The sequence below is a fragment of the Mustela lutreola genome, chromosome 11, assembly GCF_030435805.1.
Source record: "Mustela lutreola isolate mMusLut2 chromosome 11, mMusLut2.pri, whole genome shotgun sequence".
In the NCBI taxonomy this organism is placed as follows: domain Eukaryota; kingdom Metazoa; phylum Chordata; class Mammalia; order Carnivora; family Mustelidae; genus Mustela; species Mustela lutreola.
In genome coordinates, this window is record NC_081300.1 from 34603959 (window position 1) to 34618693 (window position 14735).

Consider the following 14735-nt stretch of genomic DNA (forward strand, 5'->3'; position numbering starts at 1 on the left):
CTTCCTGCTCCAGAGCCTGAAACTCTCTCAGGGAGTAAGTATGGGAAACAGTAGGATTTACTTCATTTGTTTCCCATCTTTCATGGATCACTGTTGTCTGAGGTCCAGGTTCTTAGAAACCATAGTTTTATAAATTTTTTCCTTTTTTCAGTAGGTTGTTTCAGGTGAAAGAGTACATCTGGTCCCTGTCACTCTGTCTTGCCACAGTGAGAAGCCTGGGTTACAGTAATTCATCATTTAGCCCTCGCTTTCTTGGTATGAAAGAGTCATTCCAAAGAGAATCCAGGAAAGCTCCCCCCATTTCTGTTGTTCGAAGAGAACTGTTCATTTTGTTCATCTGAGTGCACCACTTAGGATGGAGTCCTGGGCTCTGCCTTAATTGTCTGAGATATTGGCCAATGGATCCTCTCTCAATGTGATCCTGTACTGCTACCTAACCTTCACTGCATGGGCAGCCCATCCTCCAATACTGTGGTTGAGAATAACAGATGTTTCTAGGTGTGTTGTTTTACATTGTCTTTTCATTCTCCTTTATTTTGGAAGGAAGCCATCATGTTGATTCAGCCTTCCCTCCATCTGATGCTGAACTCTAAGCTGATATGCATAGAAGTCCATGGACATAACATGGAGCCTGAGCACTGGGGACTTTAAGGGTGATGATTGATTAAGGGTAACGCGAGGAAGTCAATAGTATCTGAGGAAGGACAAGAGAAAGGACAATGGTAAGGACTCAGCAGAGCAAAAGATATAGTTGAATAGACATACCACATATTTGTTCCAATTTGAATAAAAGTCTAAATATATAAACTTAAGTATCTTTAAGTTAAGATGTGCACTCTAAAAATGTTTAAATAACCATCCAAATAATCATGGCAACACTCAAGGCAAGTTGATAAAGAAAGAGGAAAGACATCTAGGAAAACAAAGTACATGAGACTATAAACATGACACACAATATCTGTTTATATTTCTCAAAAGCTCAGTAAGAGAAGCAGCTTTCCTCCTTGCTAACTGACACTCCTTATCTTGGCTTCTATGAAGCATTCACTAATGGAAATAAAAATGAACCAAAACTTAGAAAAATGTGATAGTGTCAACTATACTCAAGGAAAAAATATAATTACTTAGTCATTTTAATTACATATGCAGAGTAAAGCAATTGCTTGCAATTTACTGGTGTATGCCAAAAACAACTTAATATTAATAAATATTTGTGAGAAATCACTTTGTAAATTTTAATTACTTAACAAAAGCAATAAAATAATTTTTAATTAAAAAGTATGTATACCCATAACTAAAATGACCCTTTGTATTCCAATTCAGCAGCTTCTTTTAGAACTGAAGGATAACATTTCTGAGCCCCTAATTATATATAAATCATGAGGGAGAAAAGGGGCTAAATACCATACTGTCTCTTCCCAGTGAAAAATTAGGAAAGAAAATTGCTAAGGGGAAAAGGGGGGGGGTGAAATAGTCATATTTAAGATATTCTCTTCATGTCTTATAAGGAACATTGTCTTTTTTTTTTCTTCTTTTTTTAAGTCTGGTAAAATGAAAATCCAAAGTACTGAGGACTTCCAAAAGTAATCTATAACCCTGAAGTCCTGAATGCTCCTTTTCTGCTCTTACTACCATGTCAGTCTCCTTTGGGCTAACTAATTACAATTCTTAGTGAATGAATTAATTGGTATTTTCTTATTGGAAATTGCAACCAATTTGTGGAAATTAGTACTGATGATTTTCAAAAGACATAAATGGTTATGTGATTCTTATTAATAAACCCAACCACTGATCAGTTACATTTAGAAAACAACAACTTACAGGGCGGGGGCGCCTGTTAGTATTCTGCCTTTCCCCTCTGTGTCCAGAGGAGATCAGGTGGGATGATCTGGCATTGCCATCCCAGGAAACCTGGACTCTTCAACATTCCTAATAAGGCAAATCACACAATAAAGCAGTTTTCCTTAATCTCATTCAGTTATACAAAATTCTACCCCTTACTGTTGTATGCCAAATCCTCCTCATTGTTAACACAGGAAGCTCATAGAATGGAATTATTCTAGTCCTCTACAGAAGTTTTATAACTAGGCTCTCTACTGAATTTTTTAAGTTTCTGAAATCCTGGGTAAAAGTTTTATTGAATCTTATTCCTTCTTGATAGAGCCCTGCAACAGCGGAAGCTAGGATAGGCTATGAAAGGGAACAAAAAAAGGACATTTTCTAAAGCAGACCTGTTTTCTGCGAGATGATTTACCAAATGACCTCATTGGCCACAGTCCCTCAACTAATTTCAATCTGAATAGGGGAATAAGGTCAGACACCACCAACAATGTATACCAGAGTCATTCCTCTGATAATAGCAAATTAGCCCTGGGAAAGAACACGTATCAGCCTGAAAAATTCATGAAGATTCGAATCTGCTGCCTAATTAGCCACAGTGGTTGATACAGGAGAAAAAAAATAGCCCACAACTAACAATGTCAAATTAGGGGCATTTGCTGGACCTTCCCATTGAATGGTTGAATCGATTGAAATATCCAAATGTCCAGCTAAATGAATGCAATTATATGTACTTGAAAGTTTTTCTGTGATTATGCCAAAACTTGTGAGTATAGGTGACTCATGAAGCATGAATTTAAGTTAAACCCACTGTCAAATGAGATATATATATCTACCCAACAGGAAATACTGATGTAAATTTCAAATGAATATGAATCAGGAGCAATAGAGTGACCACACACACACACACACACACAACATATAAACCTGTGCTTAAACACTTCTAGTGAAATCTATAATTATTCATCATAAATGCATTAGTCTCCTTATTCCAAACAAGTTCTACTCCTCTTCAAAATCTTCAACTTACTGATTCTCTAGAACCCTCATCGGTAGTTAGTGAAGATAATAATAACAGACTTCATAACTACTAAAAATTTGGGAGAACCTGGCGAGAATTGGCACATGACAAACTTCGCCCATTCTTCTGGGTGTGGACATCAAAGAACCAAGGAGAGAAGGGGAATTTCCTGAGAAAAGGAAACTATTTATAAGAGCTAATAGTGCCTTTTAGGAGGGCATTTTATTAACTTTTCTTTACCATGTGGAATGGGACTAGATAAGCAAATGTAAAACAACACACCTAGGTATGATAAGGCTCAGAGGCCCTGGTACAAGTCCGAATGCACCTTTTGGTTGGGATCTAGAGGATTCAGAGGAGTCAAGGGTTGTGGGAAAAGACAGAGAAAATGAAACAAGAAACAAGCTACTTACCTCTTGTTCTAGGCGCTAGACTTTATAGAGCAATAAAAGGAATTTTGAAGTTTCTTTCCCTGATACCCAGCACAACTCACCTTGGAAAGAAGGAAAGGTCTGCCCAGGAAGAGATAATATGCATTTGCTTCAGGCAGTCACATCTTATCATCTCTGGGGAAGCACCGTCTAATGATGGATGGATGAAGGGAGTGCACCAAAACCTGAAAAATGAAAATGATATTTCATTATTAAACTTTATAATTGCTAAGGTTTCATACTTTATACTTCATACTGAGTTACAATTGACTGTAATGCACATATACAGGTTATTGAAGGAAATATGTTATGCATCTATATAGATTTAGATATTACATGTATATATTATATTATACACATACATACTTACATGATAATCTATGTGCTAAGTGATTAAAGGAAGGATCCAAGACAAAAAAAATGTCAGTTTATCTGAACTTATGAGCTCAGAAATCGATTTTGCAGATAGGATATACATACAAAGCATACCTAATAATAAAATCCAAGAAAAAGCTCCCAATTAGTGGGATGGATAGTAAATGAAGCAAAAATTGATAATAGAGCAAATAGTTTCATGTGGTTTTTTAAAAATTTATGTATTTATTTGACAGACAGAGATTACAAGTAGGCAGAGAGGCAGGCACAGAGATAGAGGAAGGGAAGCAGGCTCCCTGCTGAGCAGAGAGCCCGATACTGGGCTTCATCCCAGGACCCTGGGATCATGACCTGAGCCGAAGGCAGAGGCTTTAACCCACTGAGCCACCCAGGTGCTCCATCATGTGCTTTTTTTAAGGTCTCTTGGAGGAGATGTTAAAGGACAGTGAGTGTTAGAGTCAATGGAATAGATGGTTATGTGGGAGGGGGAGAATCAGCATGAAAAAGGGTATAGAAGTGGGTATGTGAACACTTCTTTGAGATTGGTGGGGTCCATCTCAGTGGTTGCCTAAGAGGGCAAAACCAATCAGAGGGCTGCCTGATCCTAACCTAGATCTTTCCTGTTCTGGCCTTCCACTGTTCTACTCAGTAACTCCCCCAAACATCAGCAGGAAGTAAGATAGGGGTTATGAGCCACACAAACCCAATATTTTGCTCAGGACATATGCTTGCATTTTAGCCTTGACCAATAATCCTGGAGTGGTCAGGGTGTGATTATGTTGGTTTTCTCATATTTCTTTTACCTGTCCTAGGCTGGGTTCTACCCCCTTAAAATCACTTTGTACACTTTTTCACCTGAGCATTAGGCATTACAAAAAGTTCTAATTGCTCCCACAGCATGTCAATGTTGAAGATAGATTTTGAAAAGCATTCTCTATAATAATGTTGATATTTAACACATTTTGCACTGAGACAAAATGTTCCTTTTGGTTGCATTTTAGAAAATCCCAGGTCTCTGGATGTGCCATCTGTTCAAGAAAAGGTGTAATTCCATTGCTTTGGGGTCCTTGGGCCTCCCCCCTGGTTATCTCTTGAAATAGAGCCCATCTGGATACCAGTTCATGCCTGTACTTTCTGTAGATCCAGGAAGAATAGCTTTTAGGAAAAAGCAAAAATCAAAGTGTCTGATCAAGTCATTTGTCTGATGCGATATCCACAAGTTGGTCTTTCTTATTCTACTATAGATATTCTAAACTTACAACTTCAGCTTTTATATTCTTCCATTGTGTACTGTTAACAATTCAAAAGAAAGAACTAAGGAATAAAAACAAATAACTTTGTCAAAACAAATTCAGAGATAATTCTTCTCAACCCTCAGGGCATTAGGAGGGACCTAGAGAGAGTGGTCTTAAATAATTCAAGGAGATTCTCTTTAATTTAAGGTTTTGGTTTTGGTTAAAATCCATGTTTCCCTAGGATGTATTACTCTAAATTGACACAGATCATGTTCACTTTAGAGAGCCAAAAGAACACAGTGGCATTTTATTAAGGAGAAACGGAACTAGAGGTCAAGAGTCGTTGGTTCTGGAATCCTGAAACAGAGAAAGAACCAGAGTATGAGGAATACAGATGAAGAAAGCTAGAACCTTAAAAACAATAATGACTAGAGGACAGCTTGTGCCTTCCTGCATTTCCATAAGTGATATAAGAAGGCTCCGTGATGGCAGAATGCCTGGTATTTGTCTTCCCCCTCCCCTTGTGGGTTGGTAAAAAAAACAAAACAAAACAAAACAAAACAAAACAAAAAAAACAAAAACAAAAAAAAACCTCATTCTGAAGATTCAAGACTTTGAGATTTCTCTTAGGGCATAAAAATGAGAAGCTCGGCTCCTAGGAAACACAGAACGGGGCTTTGCACTGATTTTTCACTCAGGCAGCATTTGCATGACATTCTCCATTCTTCCTCAAAAGCATAAAAGGAAAACCTGACTGTGAATGGGTCAAAATCTTTTAAATCTTCTTTCCACTGGAGTATGACGCAGCAGAGATGCATGCCTTCCCTCCCAGACGATGTCACCTTACTGTTGTATACTCCACCAAGCTGTAATTTGGGGAGACAGGGAGAGCTGGACAGAGAGTTACAGAAGGGTGTCAAATGACAGAAATAAAAGAAGAGATGTGAGCAAGAGACTGGAAAAAAAATATAAAGGTATGGTACTAACACCAATCGATTGACTAAAACTATGACTTTTCTGATCTTCTCTGATCTTTTTCTGATCTTCTTGTCAATATTAAAGTACACCAGAGGGAGGCCAGAGGAAAGGCAAGCCATCACCTGTCTTCTTCACCACAATCTGGATGTCTTTCCCAGCTAGCACAGAAGACCCTCCATAGCGTGGCCCAGCCTTGGTCTGCACCTCCTCTTGTCTTTGACTCATGTCCCAGGCTCCTTGTCATTGCCCATGCCGTGCCCTATTCTGAAGCATACTTCTGTCTCCTTTCCACTTCCCTAAATTCCATCTATCCTTGTATATGTCACAAGCCTCTCCCTTTGTGAAACTCCTACTGCCTCTTCCAATCTAGTGTGAGGTCTTTGTTCTCTGAATAATCAGTGACTTATTCAGACCATGTTTTCAGCACTTGGCGTTTCTTATTTGCTCCAAAAATGTTTAGGAACACAGACTATGTGTCACACATTGTTTTAGATGCTATTGACTGTTTTCATGGAGTTTTCATGGAGTTGAAGGTTATTTGTATCATGTGTCCCTAAAGTACCTTAAAGGTACATTCATTTTGGATCATTCATTCATCTTTGGATCTTCTGCACATCTACTACACTTAGAAGGGACTTAGTAGGGGTGCCTGGGTGACTCAGTGGGTTAAAGCCTTTGCCTTCAGCTCAGGTCATGATCCCAGGATCCTGGGATTGAGCCCTGCATGTATATTACATGTAGATATTATATTATATCTCTGCTCAGTGGGGAACCTGCTTCTGCCTATCTCTCTGCCTGCCTCTCTGCCTACTTGTGATCTCTGTCTGTCAAATAAATAAATAAAATCTAAAAAAAAGTAAAAGTAAACTCTGTTGAGTCAAATGGAATATAATTTAAGCAGTAATATTTTTTCTTTCCTTGGAAGATTCTGTCCCATAAACCAGTCCTTGATTCTGTTAGTATGAGAAGTTCCCTGCCTCTAACATGGAGAACTTCTTTCTTTGTCAGGAGAACAAATGGGTACAATCGATGCTGAGGATGTTAAGAAGACCTTCCACACTGGTCCATTACTGTAAAGGTCCATGAGTTTGTTTCTAAGACTTTGTGAATCTTCTAATATATTGTCTTCCCTTGTTTTGTTTTCTGTAGATTCTTTAAGACATCCATAACCCCCTAACATGGAAAGAATATAGCAAAGAGAATTTATTCTTAATTCTGAGGGGAAACACTACCAGGTCACAGTATTATCATTTGACCATTCTTAGGAGTTTCTCTGGAGCATTATCTTTCAGAATGAGGGATTTTGGCCTGCCTTGGAACAATTAAAATGCAGTGGTGCGTTGGCCAGAGGGAGCCATGAGCTGACTGTGATCTCTGGAAGAGTAGTTTGCGCTTCCATCATGTTCATGAGTGAACTGTGTTTGCTTTGGGGGATTGTGCCTGGTAGACCCTCAATGCATAATTTAATTTAAGAAAAATAAATGAATAAAAGGAGAATTAAGTCCAAATTTGGTAAACAGTGGTGAGTTATCCTAGAACAAGATTATCAACCAGAGTTCAGCAACCATGGCTTTGGCCTCTCTGCACTTCACTAACCTATAGAATCGTCAGCACAAGTGTTGATAGTGGCTGATAACATACAATGTAGTACCATTTCCACCATGTGTCTATCTCCTCTTTAGAGGCTTTCCATGAAAGAGGAGCCCCCATGGTTCTTGGTACAGAGCTGAGCACATAGAGTTGGGCTTACCTGAACAATAAGAAACTATTTTTGAAAGGATGTATGTGGCCCAGGTACTCTCTGCGGTCCCTCAGACTTTTAATATTCTGAAGTGCATCAGCTGTATCTTTCTCATCGCATGTAGCCCCAGATACAAATTGCCATTTCTTCAAGGAAGCCTTTTTTTTTTTCAAAGAAGACATTTTTAGATCATAATTTCCCCCAATTTCAAAAAACATTATTCAAAAAAAAAGAACTCAGAAAAGACAAAGACTACATACCAAAAAAAAAAAAAAAAAGAAAGAAAGAAAGAAAGAAAGAAAGCAGGGGTACCTGGGTGGCTCGTTGTTAAGCTTCTTCCTTCAGCTCAGGTCATGATCCCAGGGTCCTGGGATCGAGACCCATATTAGGCTCTCTGTTCAGAAGGAAGCCTGCTTCTCCCTCTCTGCTCACCCCCCGCCCCCCGCCGCTTATGTTCCCTCTCTCACTCTCTTTCTCTGTCAAATAAATAAATAAACAAAATCTTTTAAAAAACAAAAAATAAAAAATAAAATAAACCATTGTGTGCTGTGGTCCCATGGTAACAGATGTTGGCCTCTTCCTTCATATTTTGTTATAAATGTTACTAATTATTATGGGATAATTAGTATGGTCATCTGTGGTCCTCTCCAAACTCTAAGATTTTCTGGTTTAACAGTGAACCCTGATTCAGACTTAGCCCCAGAATCCTGAATCTGAACCCTCAGAATTTTCTTTGTAGAAAATCATGATTCCTAGTATTTGACTTAGTCTGTTAGTTTGAAAACTCCTTGGGAATTTAAACTTAACATTATCAACATTCTATTTCACATAGATCGTGTTTTCACATTATTTCTTATAAATTTCTGGATTAATGAGTGAATATTTCAATGTGCTTATTTCCTCCAGTTTAATTACTGGGATCTTGATGCTGGGGTAGGAACCTAGTGGGCAACTTGGAATCAGGCAAGAGTGTTTGCAAATGTGAGCCAACATGTTATATTCACTGCTCCAGAGCTGTGGTGCCAGATTTATAGTGATGGCCAATGGATTCTGAGCCCTTTGTGAAAGGAAATGTCTTCCTAGCAGGGAAAATACACAAAAGATGCTTCCTTTGCTTTATGTTTTAAGTAGATTTTTCTTGCAGAGAATCTCTTTTAGAGGAAATTGTTCAAATGCACCTAAACAATGGATGGAAGATTACCTTGGTGATTATAGGTCTCAGCTCATAACATGAACTTCTTTTGGAATGAAAAGTAAGTGATATCTTCCCATCTTCTATTGTTAGTATAAACACTTCACCATAGATTTACAGGAACATCAATTTCCCAGGAAGATGGATGGGACCAAATGGTGGCCCCCTAGAGAAAAAAAAGACAAGTCTAACTCATTTATCTGGAGTTATCCAAAAGCAAAATACTTAGGAGTTCAGAAAATCTCAGGAAGTTGAGATTAACAAAAAATAACATGAATGACTAGTGAGTTGTGCATCCATTGATGCTAAAAATAGGTCAAATCCCATTAAGAAGGACTATGTATTAATAAAAAATGTCACTGTGGAATGTGGGGAGTAACAGGTGAGTTGTAAGTAAATAAGGTCAGAATTTCTGCCCAGGCTAGGAAAGCTGGAATCTTCCAGAAAGATGTCAATATGGAGTTAGAAAAGCCAGTGGACCAGGCTATTCAGAAGATACATGGTCTCCACCACTCATGAGAGCAATGTAAAATAAGAAAGCAGTATGGGGCTATCCACTCATAATATATAAGAAAGTTCCAAAAACAAGAGTGCAAAAACAATATTCATTTGGCTTTGTAGTATCTTTCTTTTCTTTTTTTTTTAAACTTTATTTTATTTTTTCAGTGTTTCAAGATTCATTGTTTATGCATCACACCCAGTGCTCCATGCCTTATGTGCCCTCCTTAATACCCACCACCAGGCTCACCCAACTCCCCAAACCTCTCCCTTCCAAAACCCTCAGTTTGTTTCTCAGAGTCCACAGTCTCTCACGGTTTGTCTTCCCCTCCAATTTCCCCCAACTCACTTCTCCTCTCCATCTCCCAATGTCCTCTGTGTTATTCCTTATGCTCCACAAGTAAGTGAAACCATATGATAATTGACTCTCTCTGCTTGACTTATTTCACTCAACATAATCTCCTCCAGTCCCGTCCATGTTGATATAAAAGTTGGATATTCATCCTTTTTGATGGAGGCATAATATTCTATTGTGTATATGGACCATATCTTCTTTATCCATCCATCTGTTGAAGGGCTTCTTGGCTCTTTCCACAGTTTGGTGACTGTGACCATTGCTGCCATGAACATTAGGGTACAGATGGCCTTTCTTTTCACTACATCTGTATGTTTGGGTAAATAACCAGTAGTGCAATTGCAGGGTCATAGGGTTGCTCTACTTTTAATTTCTTAAGGAATCTCCACACTGTTTTCCGAAATGGCAGCACCAACTTTCATTCCCACCAACAGTGTAAGAGGGTTCCCCTTTCTCCACATCCTCTCCAACACTTGTTGTCTACTCTCTTACTAATTTTGGCCATTCTAACTGCTGTTAGAATGTTGTTTTGATTTGAATCTCAATGTGGTTTTGATTTGAATCTCTCTGATGGCTGGTATCTCAATTGGTTTTGATTTGAATCTCAATGTGGTTTTTATTTGAATCTCCCTGATGGCTAATGATGATGAACATTTTTTCATGTGTCTGTTACCATTTGTGTGTCTTCTTTGGAGAAGTGTCTGTTCATGTCTTGTGCCCATTTTTTGACATAATTATCTGTTTTTTGAGTGTTGAGTTTGGGGAGCTTTATCTGTAGTGTCATTTGTGAATATCTTCTCCCATTCCATGGGTTCAGTATTTTCCTTTATAATTATCCCTCAAACAAAAATTTGTTGATTTTTTTAAATAAAATTGATGTTACTAAAATCCTTATAAGAAACTATGCCCCTCACCATGCCTAACAACTAAGACATTAAATAATTTTTTACTACTTTTTAATTGATTAATTGATATCAGGATGAAGGAAAGTCCAGTTTCATATTCAAATCTTCCATGAATAATTCATTACTATATTATAAACTTGAGTAAATTTTGGCATTCAGGGTTTTCTCTTATGTATAAATTCTAAAACCAAAAAGATTTAAAGGGCACTAGGAAGTCTTAAAATAATTCAAGAAGGTCTTGATATTCATTTAGGTTATCTTTAACACCTTGAGACTCCAGTAGTTTTAAAGATCTGGAGTCATACTCCTGTTCTCTGCATATCCTATGTGTCGCAAAAGTGACACTGCCCTGAAAACTGTCAAAATACTATGAACACTGAAAATATTACCATGATCATTGCCTTAGAAAATAAACACCTAGGTTTTAAAAGAGACATGTCACTCTTCACACATGTTATTTCTCATGGTGGAAGCCTGGCAGATCCCTAAATCCACTTTACCCTAAGGACATGTGCCCTCATGTCTCTGATACAATTAGCCAATACAGCACCCAGCAAAGCCATGCCATTTATTGGTTCTCACTGGTGGTGCTTTTCTGTAAAGCGGCATGGATATTTATAGATTTCATCCTCCTTCGAGGTTAAGCAGTTGCATCCCACTGACTGGCCATGACACCTTACTTCACCTTGGCAGAAACTGTATTTTCTTGGAAGATTATCAACTGATATCTTGTAGCTGACCACCCATAGAGCTACAAGACATGGCTATGGTTTAGTATCCACTGATAGTGAGGGCAAAAATGCACGGTCCCTTTCATGACAAAGGAAGCATGAAGGTTGATGATGAATGAACAATGAATCAACATCTTGGTTGAGTACCTGTCCTCTGACTCATGGGGAGGGTCAGGTTTAGAGAAAAAGACAGAGTCCTTCCTTCAAGAGCTATACAATTTAGTTGAGAAGCTAAACATAAACATAAAAAATAGCACAGAACCTAGATTTTCATCTTCATGAGGATTTGGATGGCACACAAAACAAAGGCTGAAGGGTTCAGGAGGAGTAAGCTAAAGGTGTCAGTGGTAGGGGAAGTTTCACGGAAGGAGCTGAACTTGTGCTCTGCCTTAAGAGGACAGGTAGAAGTTACAAGGGGAAGTGAGGATGCTAATCCCTACCAAGCAGATGGGTTGTGTAATAAATAGTAAGATAATGAAAGGTCTGGACATCTTTTCAAAGAAGTTTAGACTCAGTGTGGCTGGGAGTAAAGACTCACTAGAGATTTTGAGCTGGAGAATAGCCTGACTATATAAAACAGCTGAAAGTACAAAACGGCGATCAGTCTGGGACTTCTCCTCATGGGTACAGAGAATTGAGGGATTAATTCAGGTATGACAGACTGAATATTTTCCATGGCCTCTGAAGTGTACCCAAGATCTCTGATGCACACTCTTCCAAAACCCTGTGTCCAGTACAGGTATATATCTAGACCCCAGCCATAGCAAGAGTTCACTTAGGAGCAAGTCACTAACAAGAACGGTAGTTCTGGATTTTTTAAATAATTAATGGGGTTTATGCTTTATCCCCAAATTAGGCATCCCTTGAACTGGTGAAAATTTACCAAAATGCCCCTGTTCAGAATTTGCGATAGTCACTCCAGAGGAAACTAAAGTGTGTGCCTTTGTGAAAAGCAGAGTGATTAAAAACAGACTTCAGAGCCAGAGCATCTAGATTTGCATCCCCAACTCTACCACTTATTAGCTGTGTGGCCTTGAATAAATTTCTTAACTTCTCTGGGCCTCTCAGTTCTAAAACAGAAATAATTATAGCACCTATCCTATGGATATGTTTAAGAATTGAATTCGTTAATTTTTGTAAAGTACTTAAAACCTGAGAACTAAGGACAAAATGCTATATAAATATTTGCTAATAATAAATAATAAACAAGTAATGTGGAAAATGCAGAACTTTTCCTAAGGAAAGTAAGGTTTTGAGGTACCATAGGGGTTATTTAACCCACTGAAGAGAGAAAACCATCTTAAAAATTTTAGATCATTGATTATAGCAGTGTATCTCTACAGGAGTAGATAGAGGGATTTTTTTGTCCACCTGGGACATTGGCAATATCTGAAGACACTTTTGTTTGTCGTAACTGTGGTGCGAAGGCATGGGGTCTGAGGGAGCTACTGTCATCTAGTGGGCACAGACGAGGGATGCTTCTAAACATTCTATATACATAGTAAAGACTCCCACATCACAAAGAATTATGCTGCCCAAAGTCATCTTAGTATTGAAGCTCAGGAACCTGGACTTTATAACATACGCACATGTTACTGTCCATGACAAACATATCATGACAAACATGGCAGCAGAGTGCGAGCAAAAGGAAAGTCCCGAATGCATCCCCTCATGCACGTCTCGTGTCCCTCACATCCCTCTGCTCACCCATTTTAAAATGATGGTCACTGATGACAGTTTCCTATTGCAGGCTGTGAGTAATGATAAACAAGGAGTAGAAATTTGGGAAGTATTTTTTTTTTTTCCGATTTAGTCCATCACTATGTGCTAACATTGTCAATATGTCCGTCTTTATGCCAAAGAGCATGTGTTGTACGAAAGAGGATGAAATCCGCTCCCTCGGAAACATTCTCTCTGGCTGAGAAACCAAGAGCAACACTTAGCAAATTATTAGAGTGCCTCGTACAACTGTGTGTGACTGAGATTGAGAAAACAGCTTGACACCACATGCACTGTGACTAGTCCTGGAAAGGAAAAATTAGCTTCATTTCAAATTTCGTGAAGGCTCCGTGCAGTCCAAGTGGAGCTGGAGATATCACTCGGTTTTGATGGATGCCGGATAGGGCATTCTTTTGGATGCCACTGGATTAGTGAAAGCATGGTGGTGAGAATATTCATGTGTGCACGGCACAATAAAGAATTGTCTCTGGAGGGTTATTCCAGGAGCTGAGGGTAAGAAGAAGCTTGGTGAGAATAGGAAATAAATTTGGATAAAGATGGAGCCAGTTAAAGCATTTAGAACCGTCCTTGAAGGTTATAGGGGAAATATATGTCCAGATTCTTCATGCATGAAACAACAAGAAGAAAAATGTATTTTAAAAACACTGGGCTATATCGCTTGAAGGCAGACTTCAGCAAGGAAAATACAAGGATGGATCATGTGTCCTGCCCTTACTGTGAGGTGAGGAGAAGGGCCTTCTGCTCTGGAGACCAATGCATAAAGTACAAGCTGCTAAATCCGTGTGCTTCCTGGGAAAGGTGTTGTTTAACCTAGCAACAGTTTGAAGTTTATAGACATTTGCATGCCGAGATGTGCTACTGCACAGCACCATTTACAAACACTGCCATGAGCCCAGCCTTTAGCTTGGGGTGGGTATCATGTTTACTTAACTATCTGGTTTTTTTCTTTTCTTTCTTTCTTTCCTTTTTTTTTTTTTTGTTACTAAATTATACATGTAAATCAATATGTATCTTGAATTTACATATCAAATGCAAATGGTGCGACTGTCACTTTTTCTCCTGTTCCATATTTGTTCTCTGCAGAATGAATACCATATGCACCTTCAATGAATCACTCTGAGCCTATGCCCTTCTTGTTTTTCAGAAAATCATAATGGATGAAATAGGGAGAGGAGTTCTCCAGAGTATTCCAAAGAGCCACGGACCACACATGGCCAAGCAGAAATCAAAAATCAGATAGTTCATCTGGGAAGCATGTCCAATATCAGACAATAGGGGGTGATGGTAGCTGCTACAAACTGAGGGATGGATGCCCTACTTAAATATATTAAGTGTAAAGAGAAAATTACATCTGCTTGGAGGGGGCAAATAGACCTAGACCAAAGGGCCAGAGAGCTATGCTTTGGATGTCATCATCCTGTGCCATATATATGTGCCCACAGTAGAGATGTAGGACTCAGGCTGACATCACTAAGAGGGATCCATTCCCCATGCCCAGTGCCCTCATCAAGGGTAAGTCAAGGTTATCAACATTCATATGTAGTCCTAGGCTCCTAATACAATGACTCTTTTCTCCTTGGCTGACTTACCAGTCTTTCGAGGGTCCGTGGCCCTAGCCAGTCTCTGTAGGCAGGGTCCAGGGCCCTTCTTTCTGTCTGCCAGCCTATCCACATTGACTTACAGATCCATGGCTC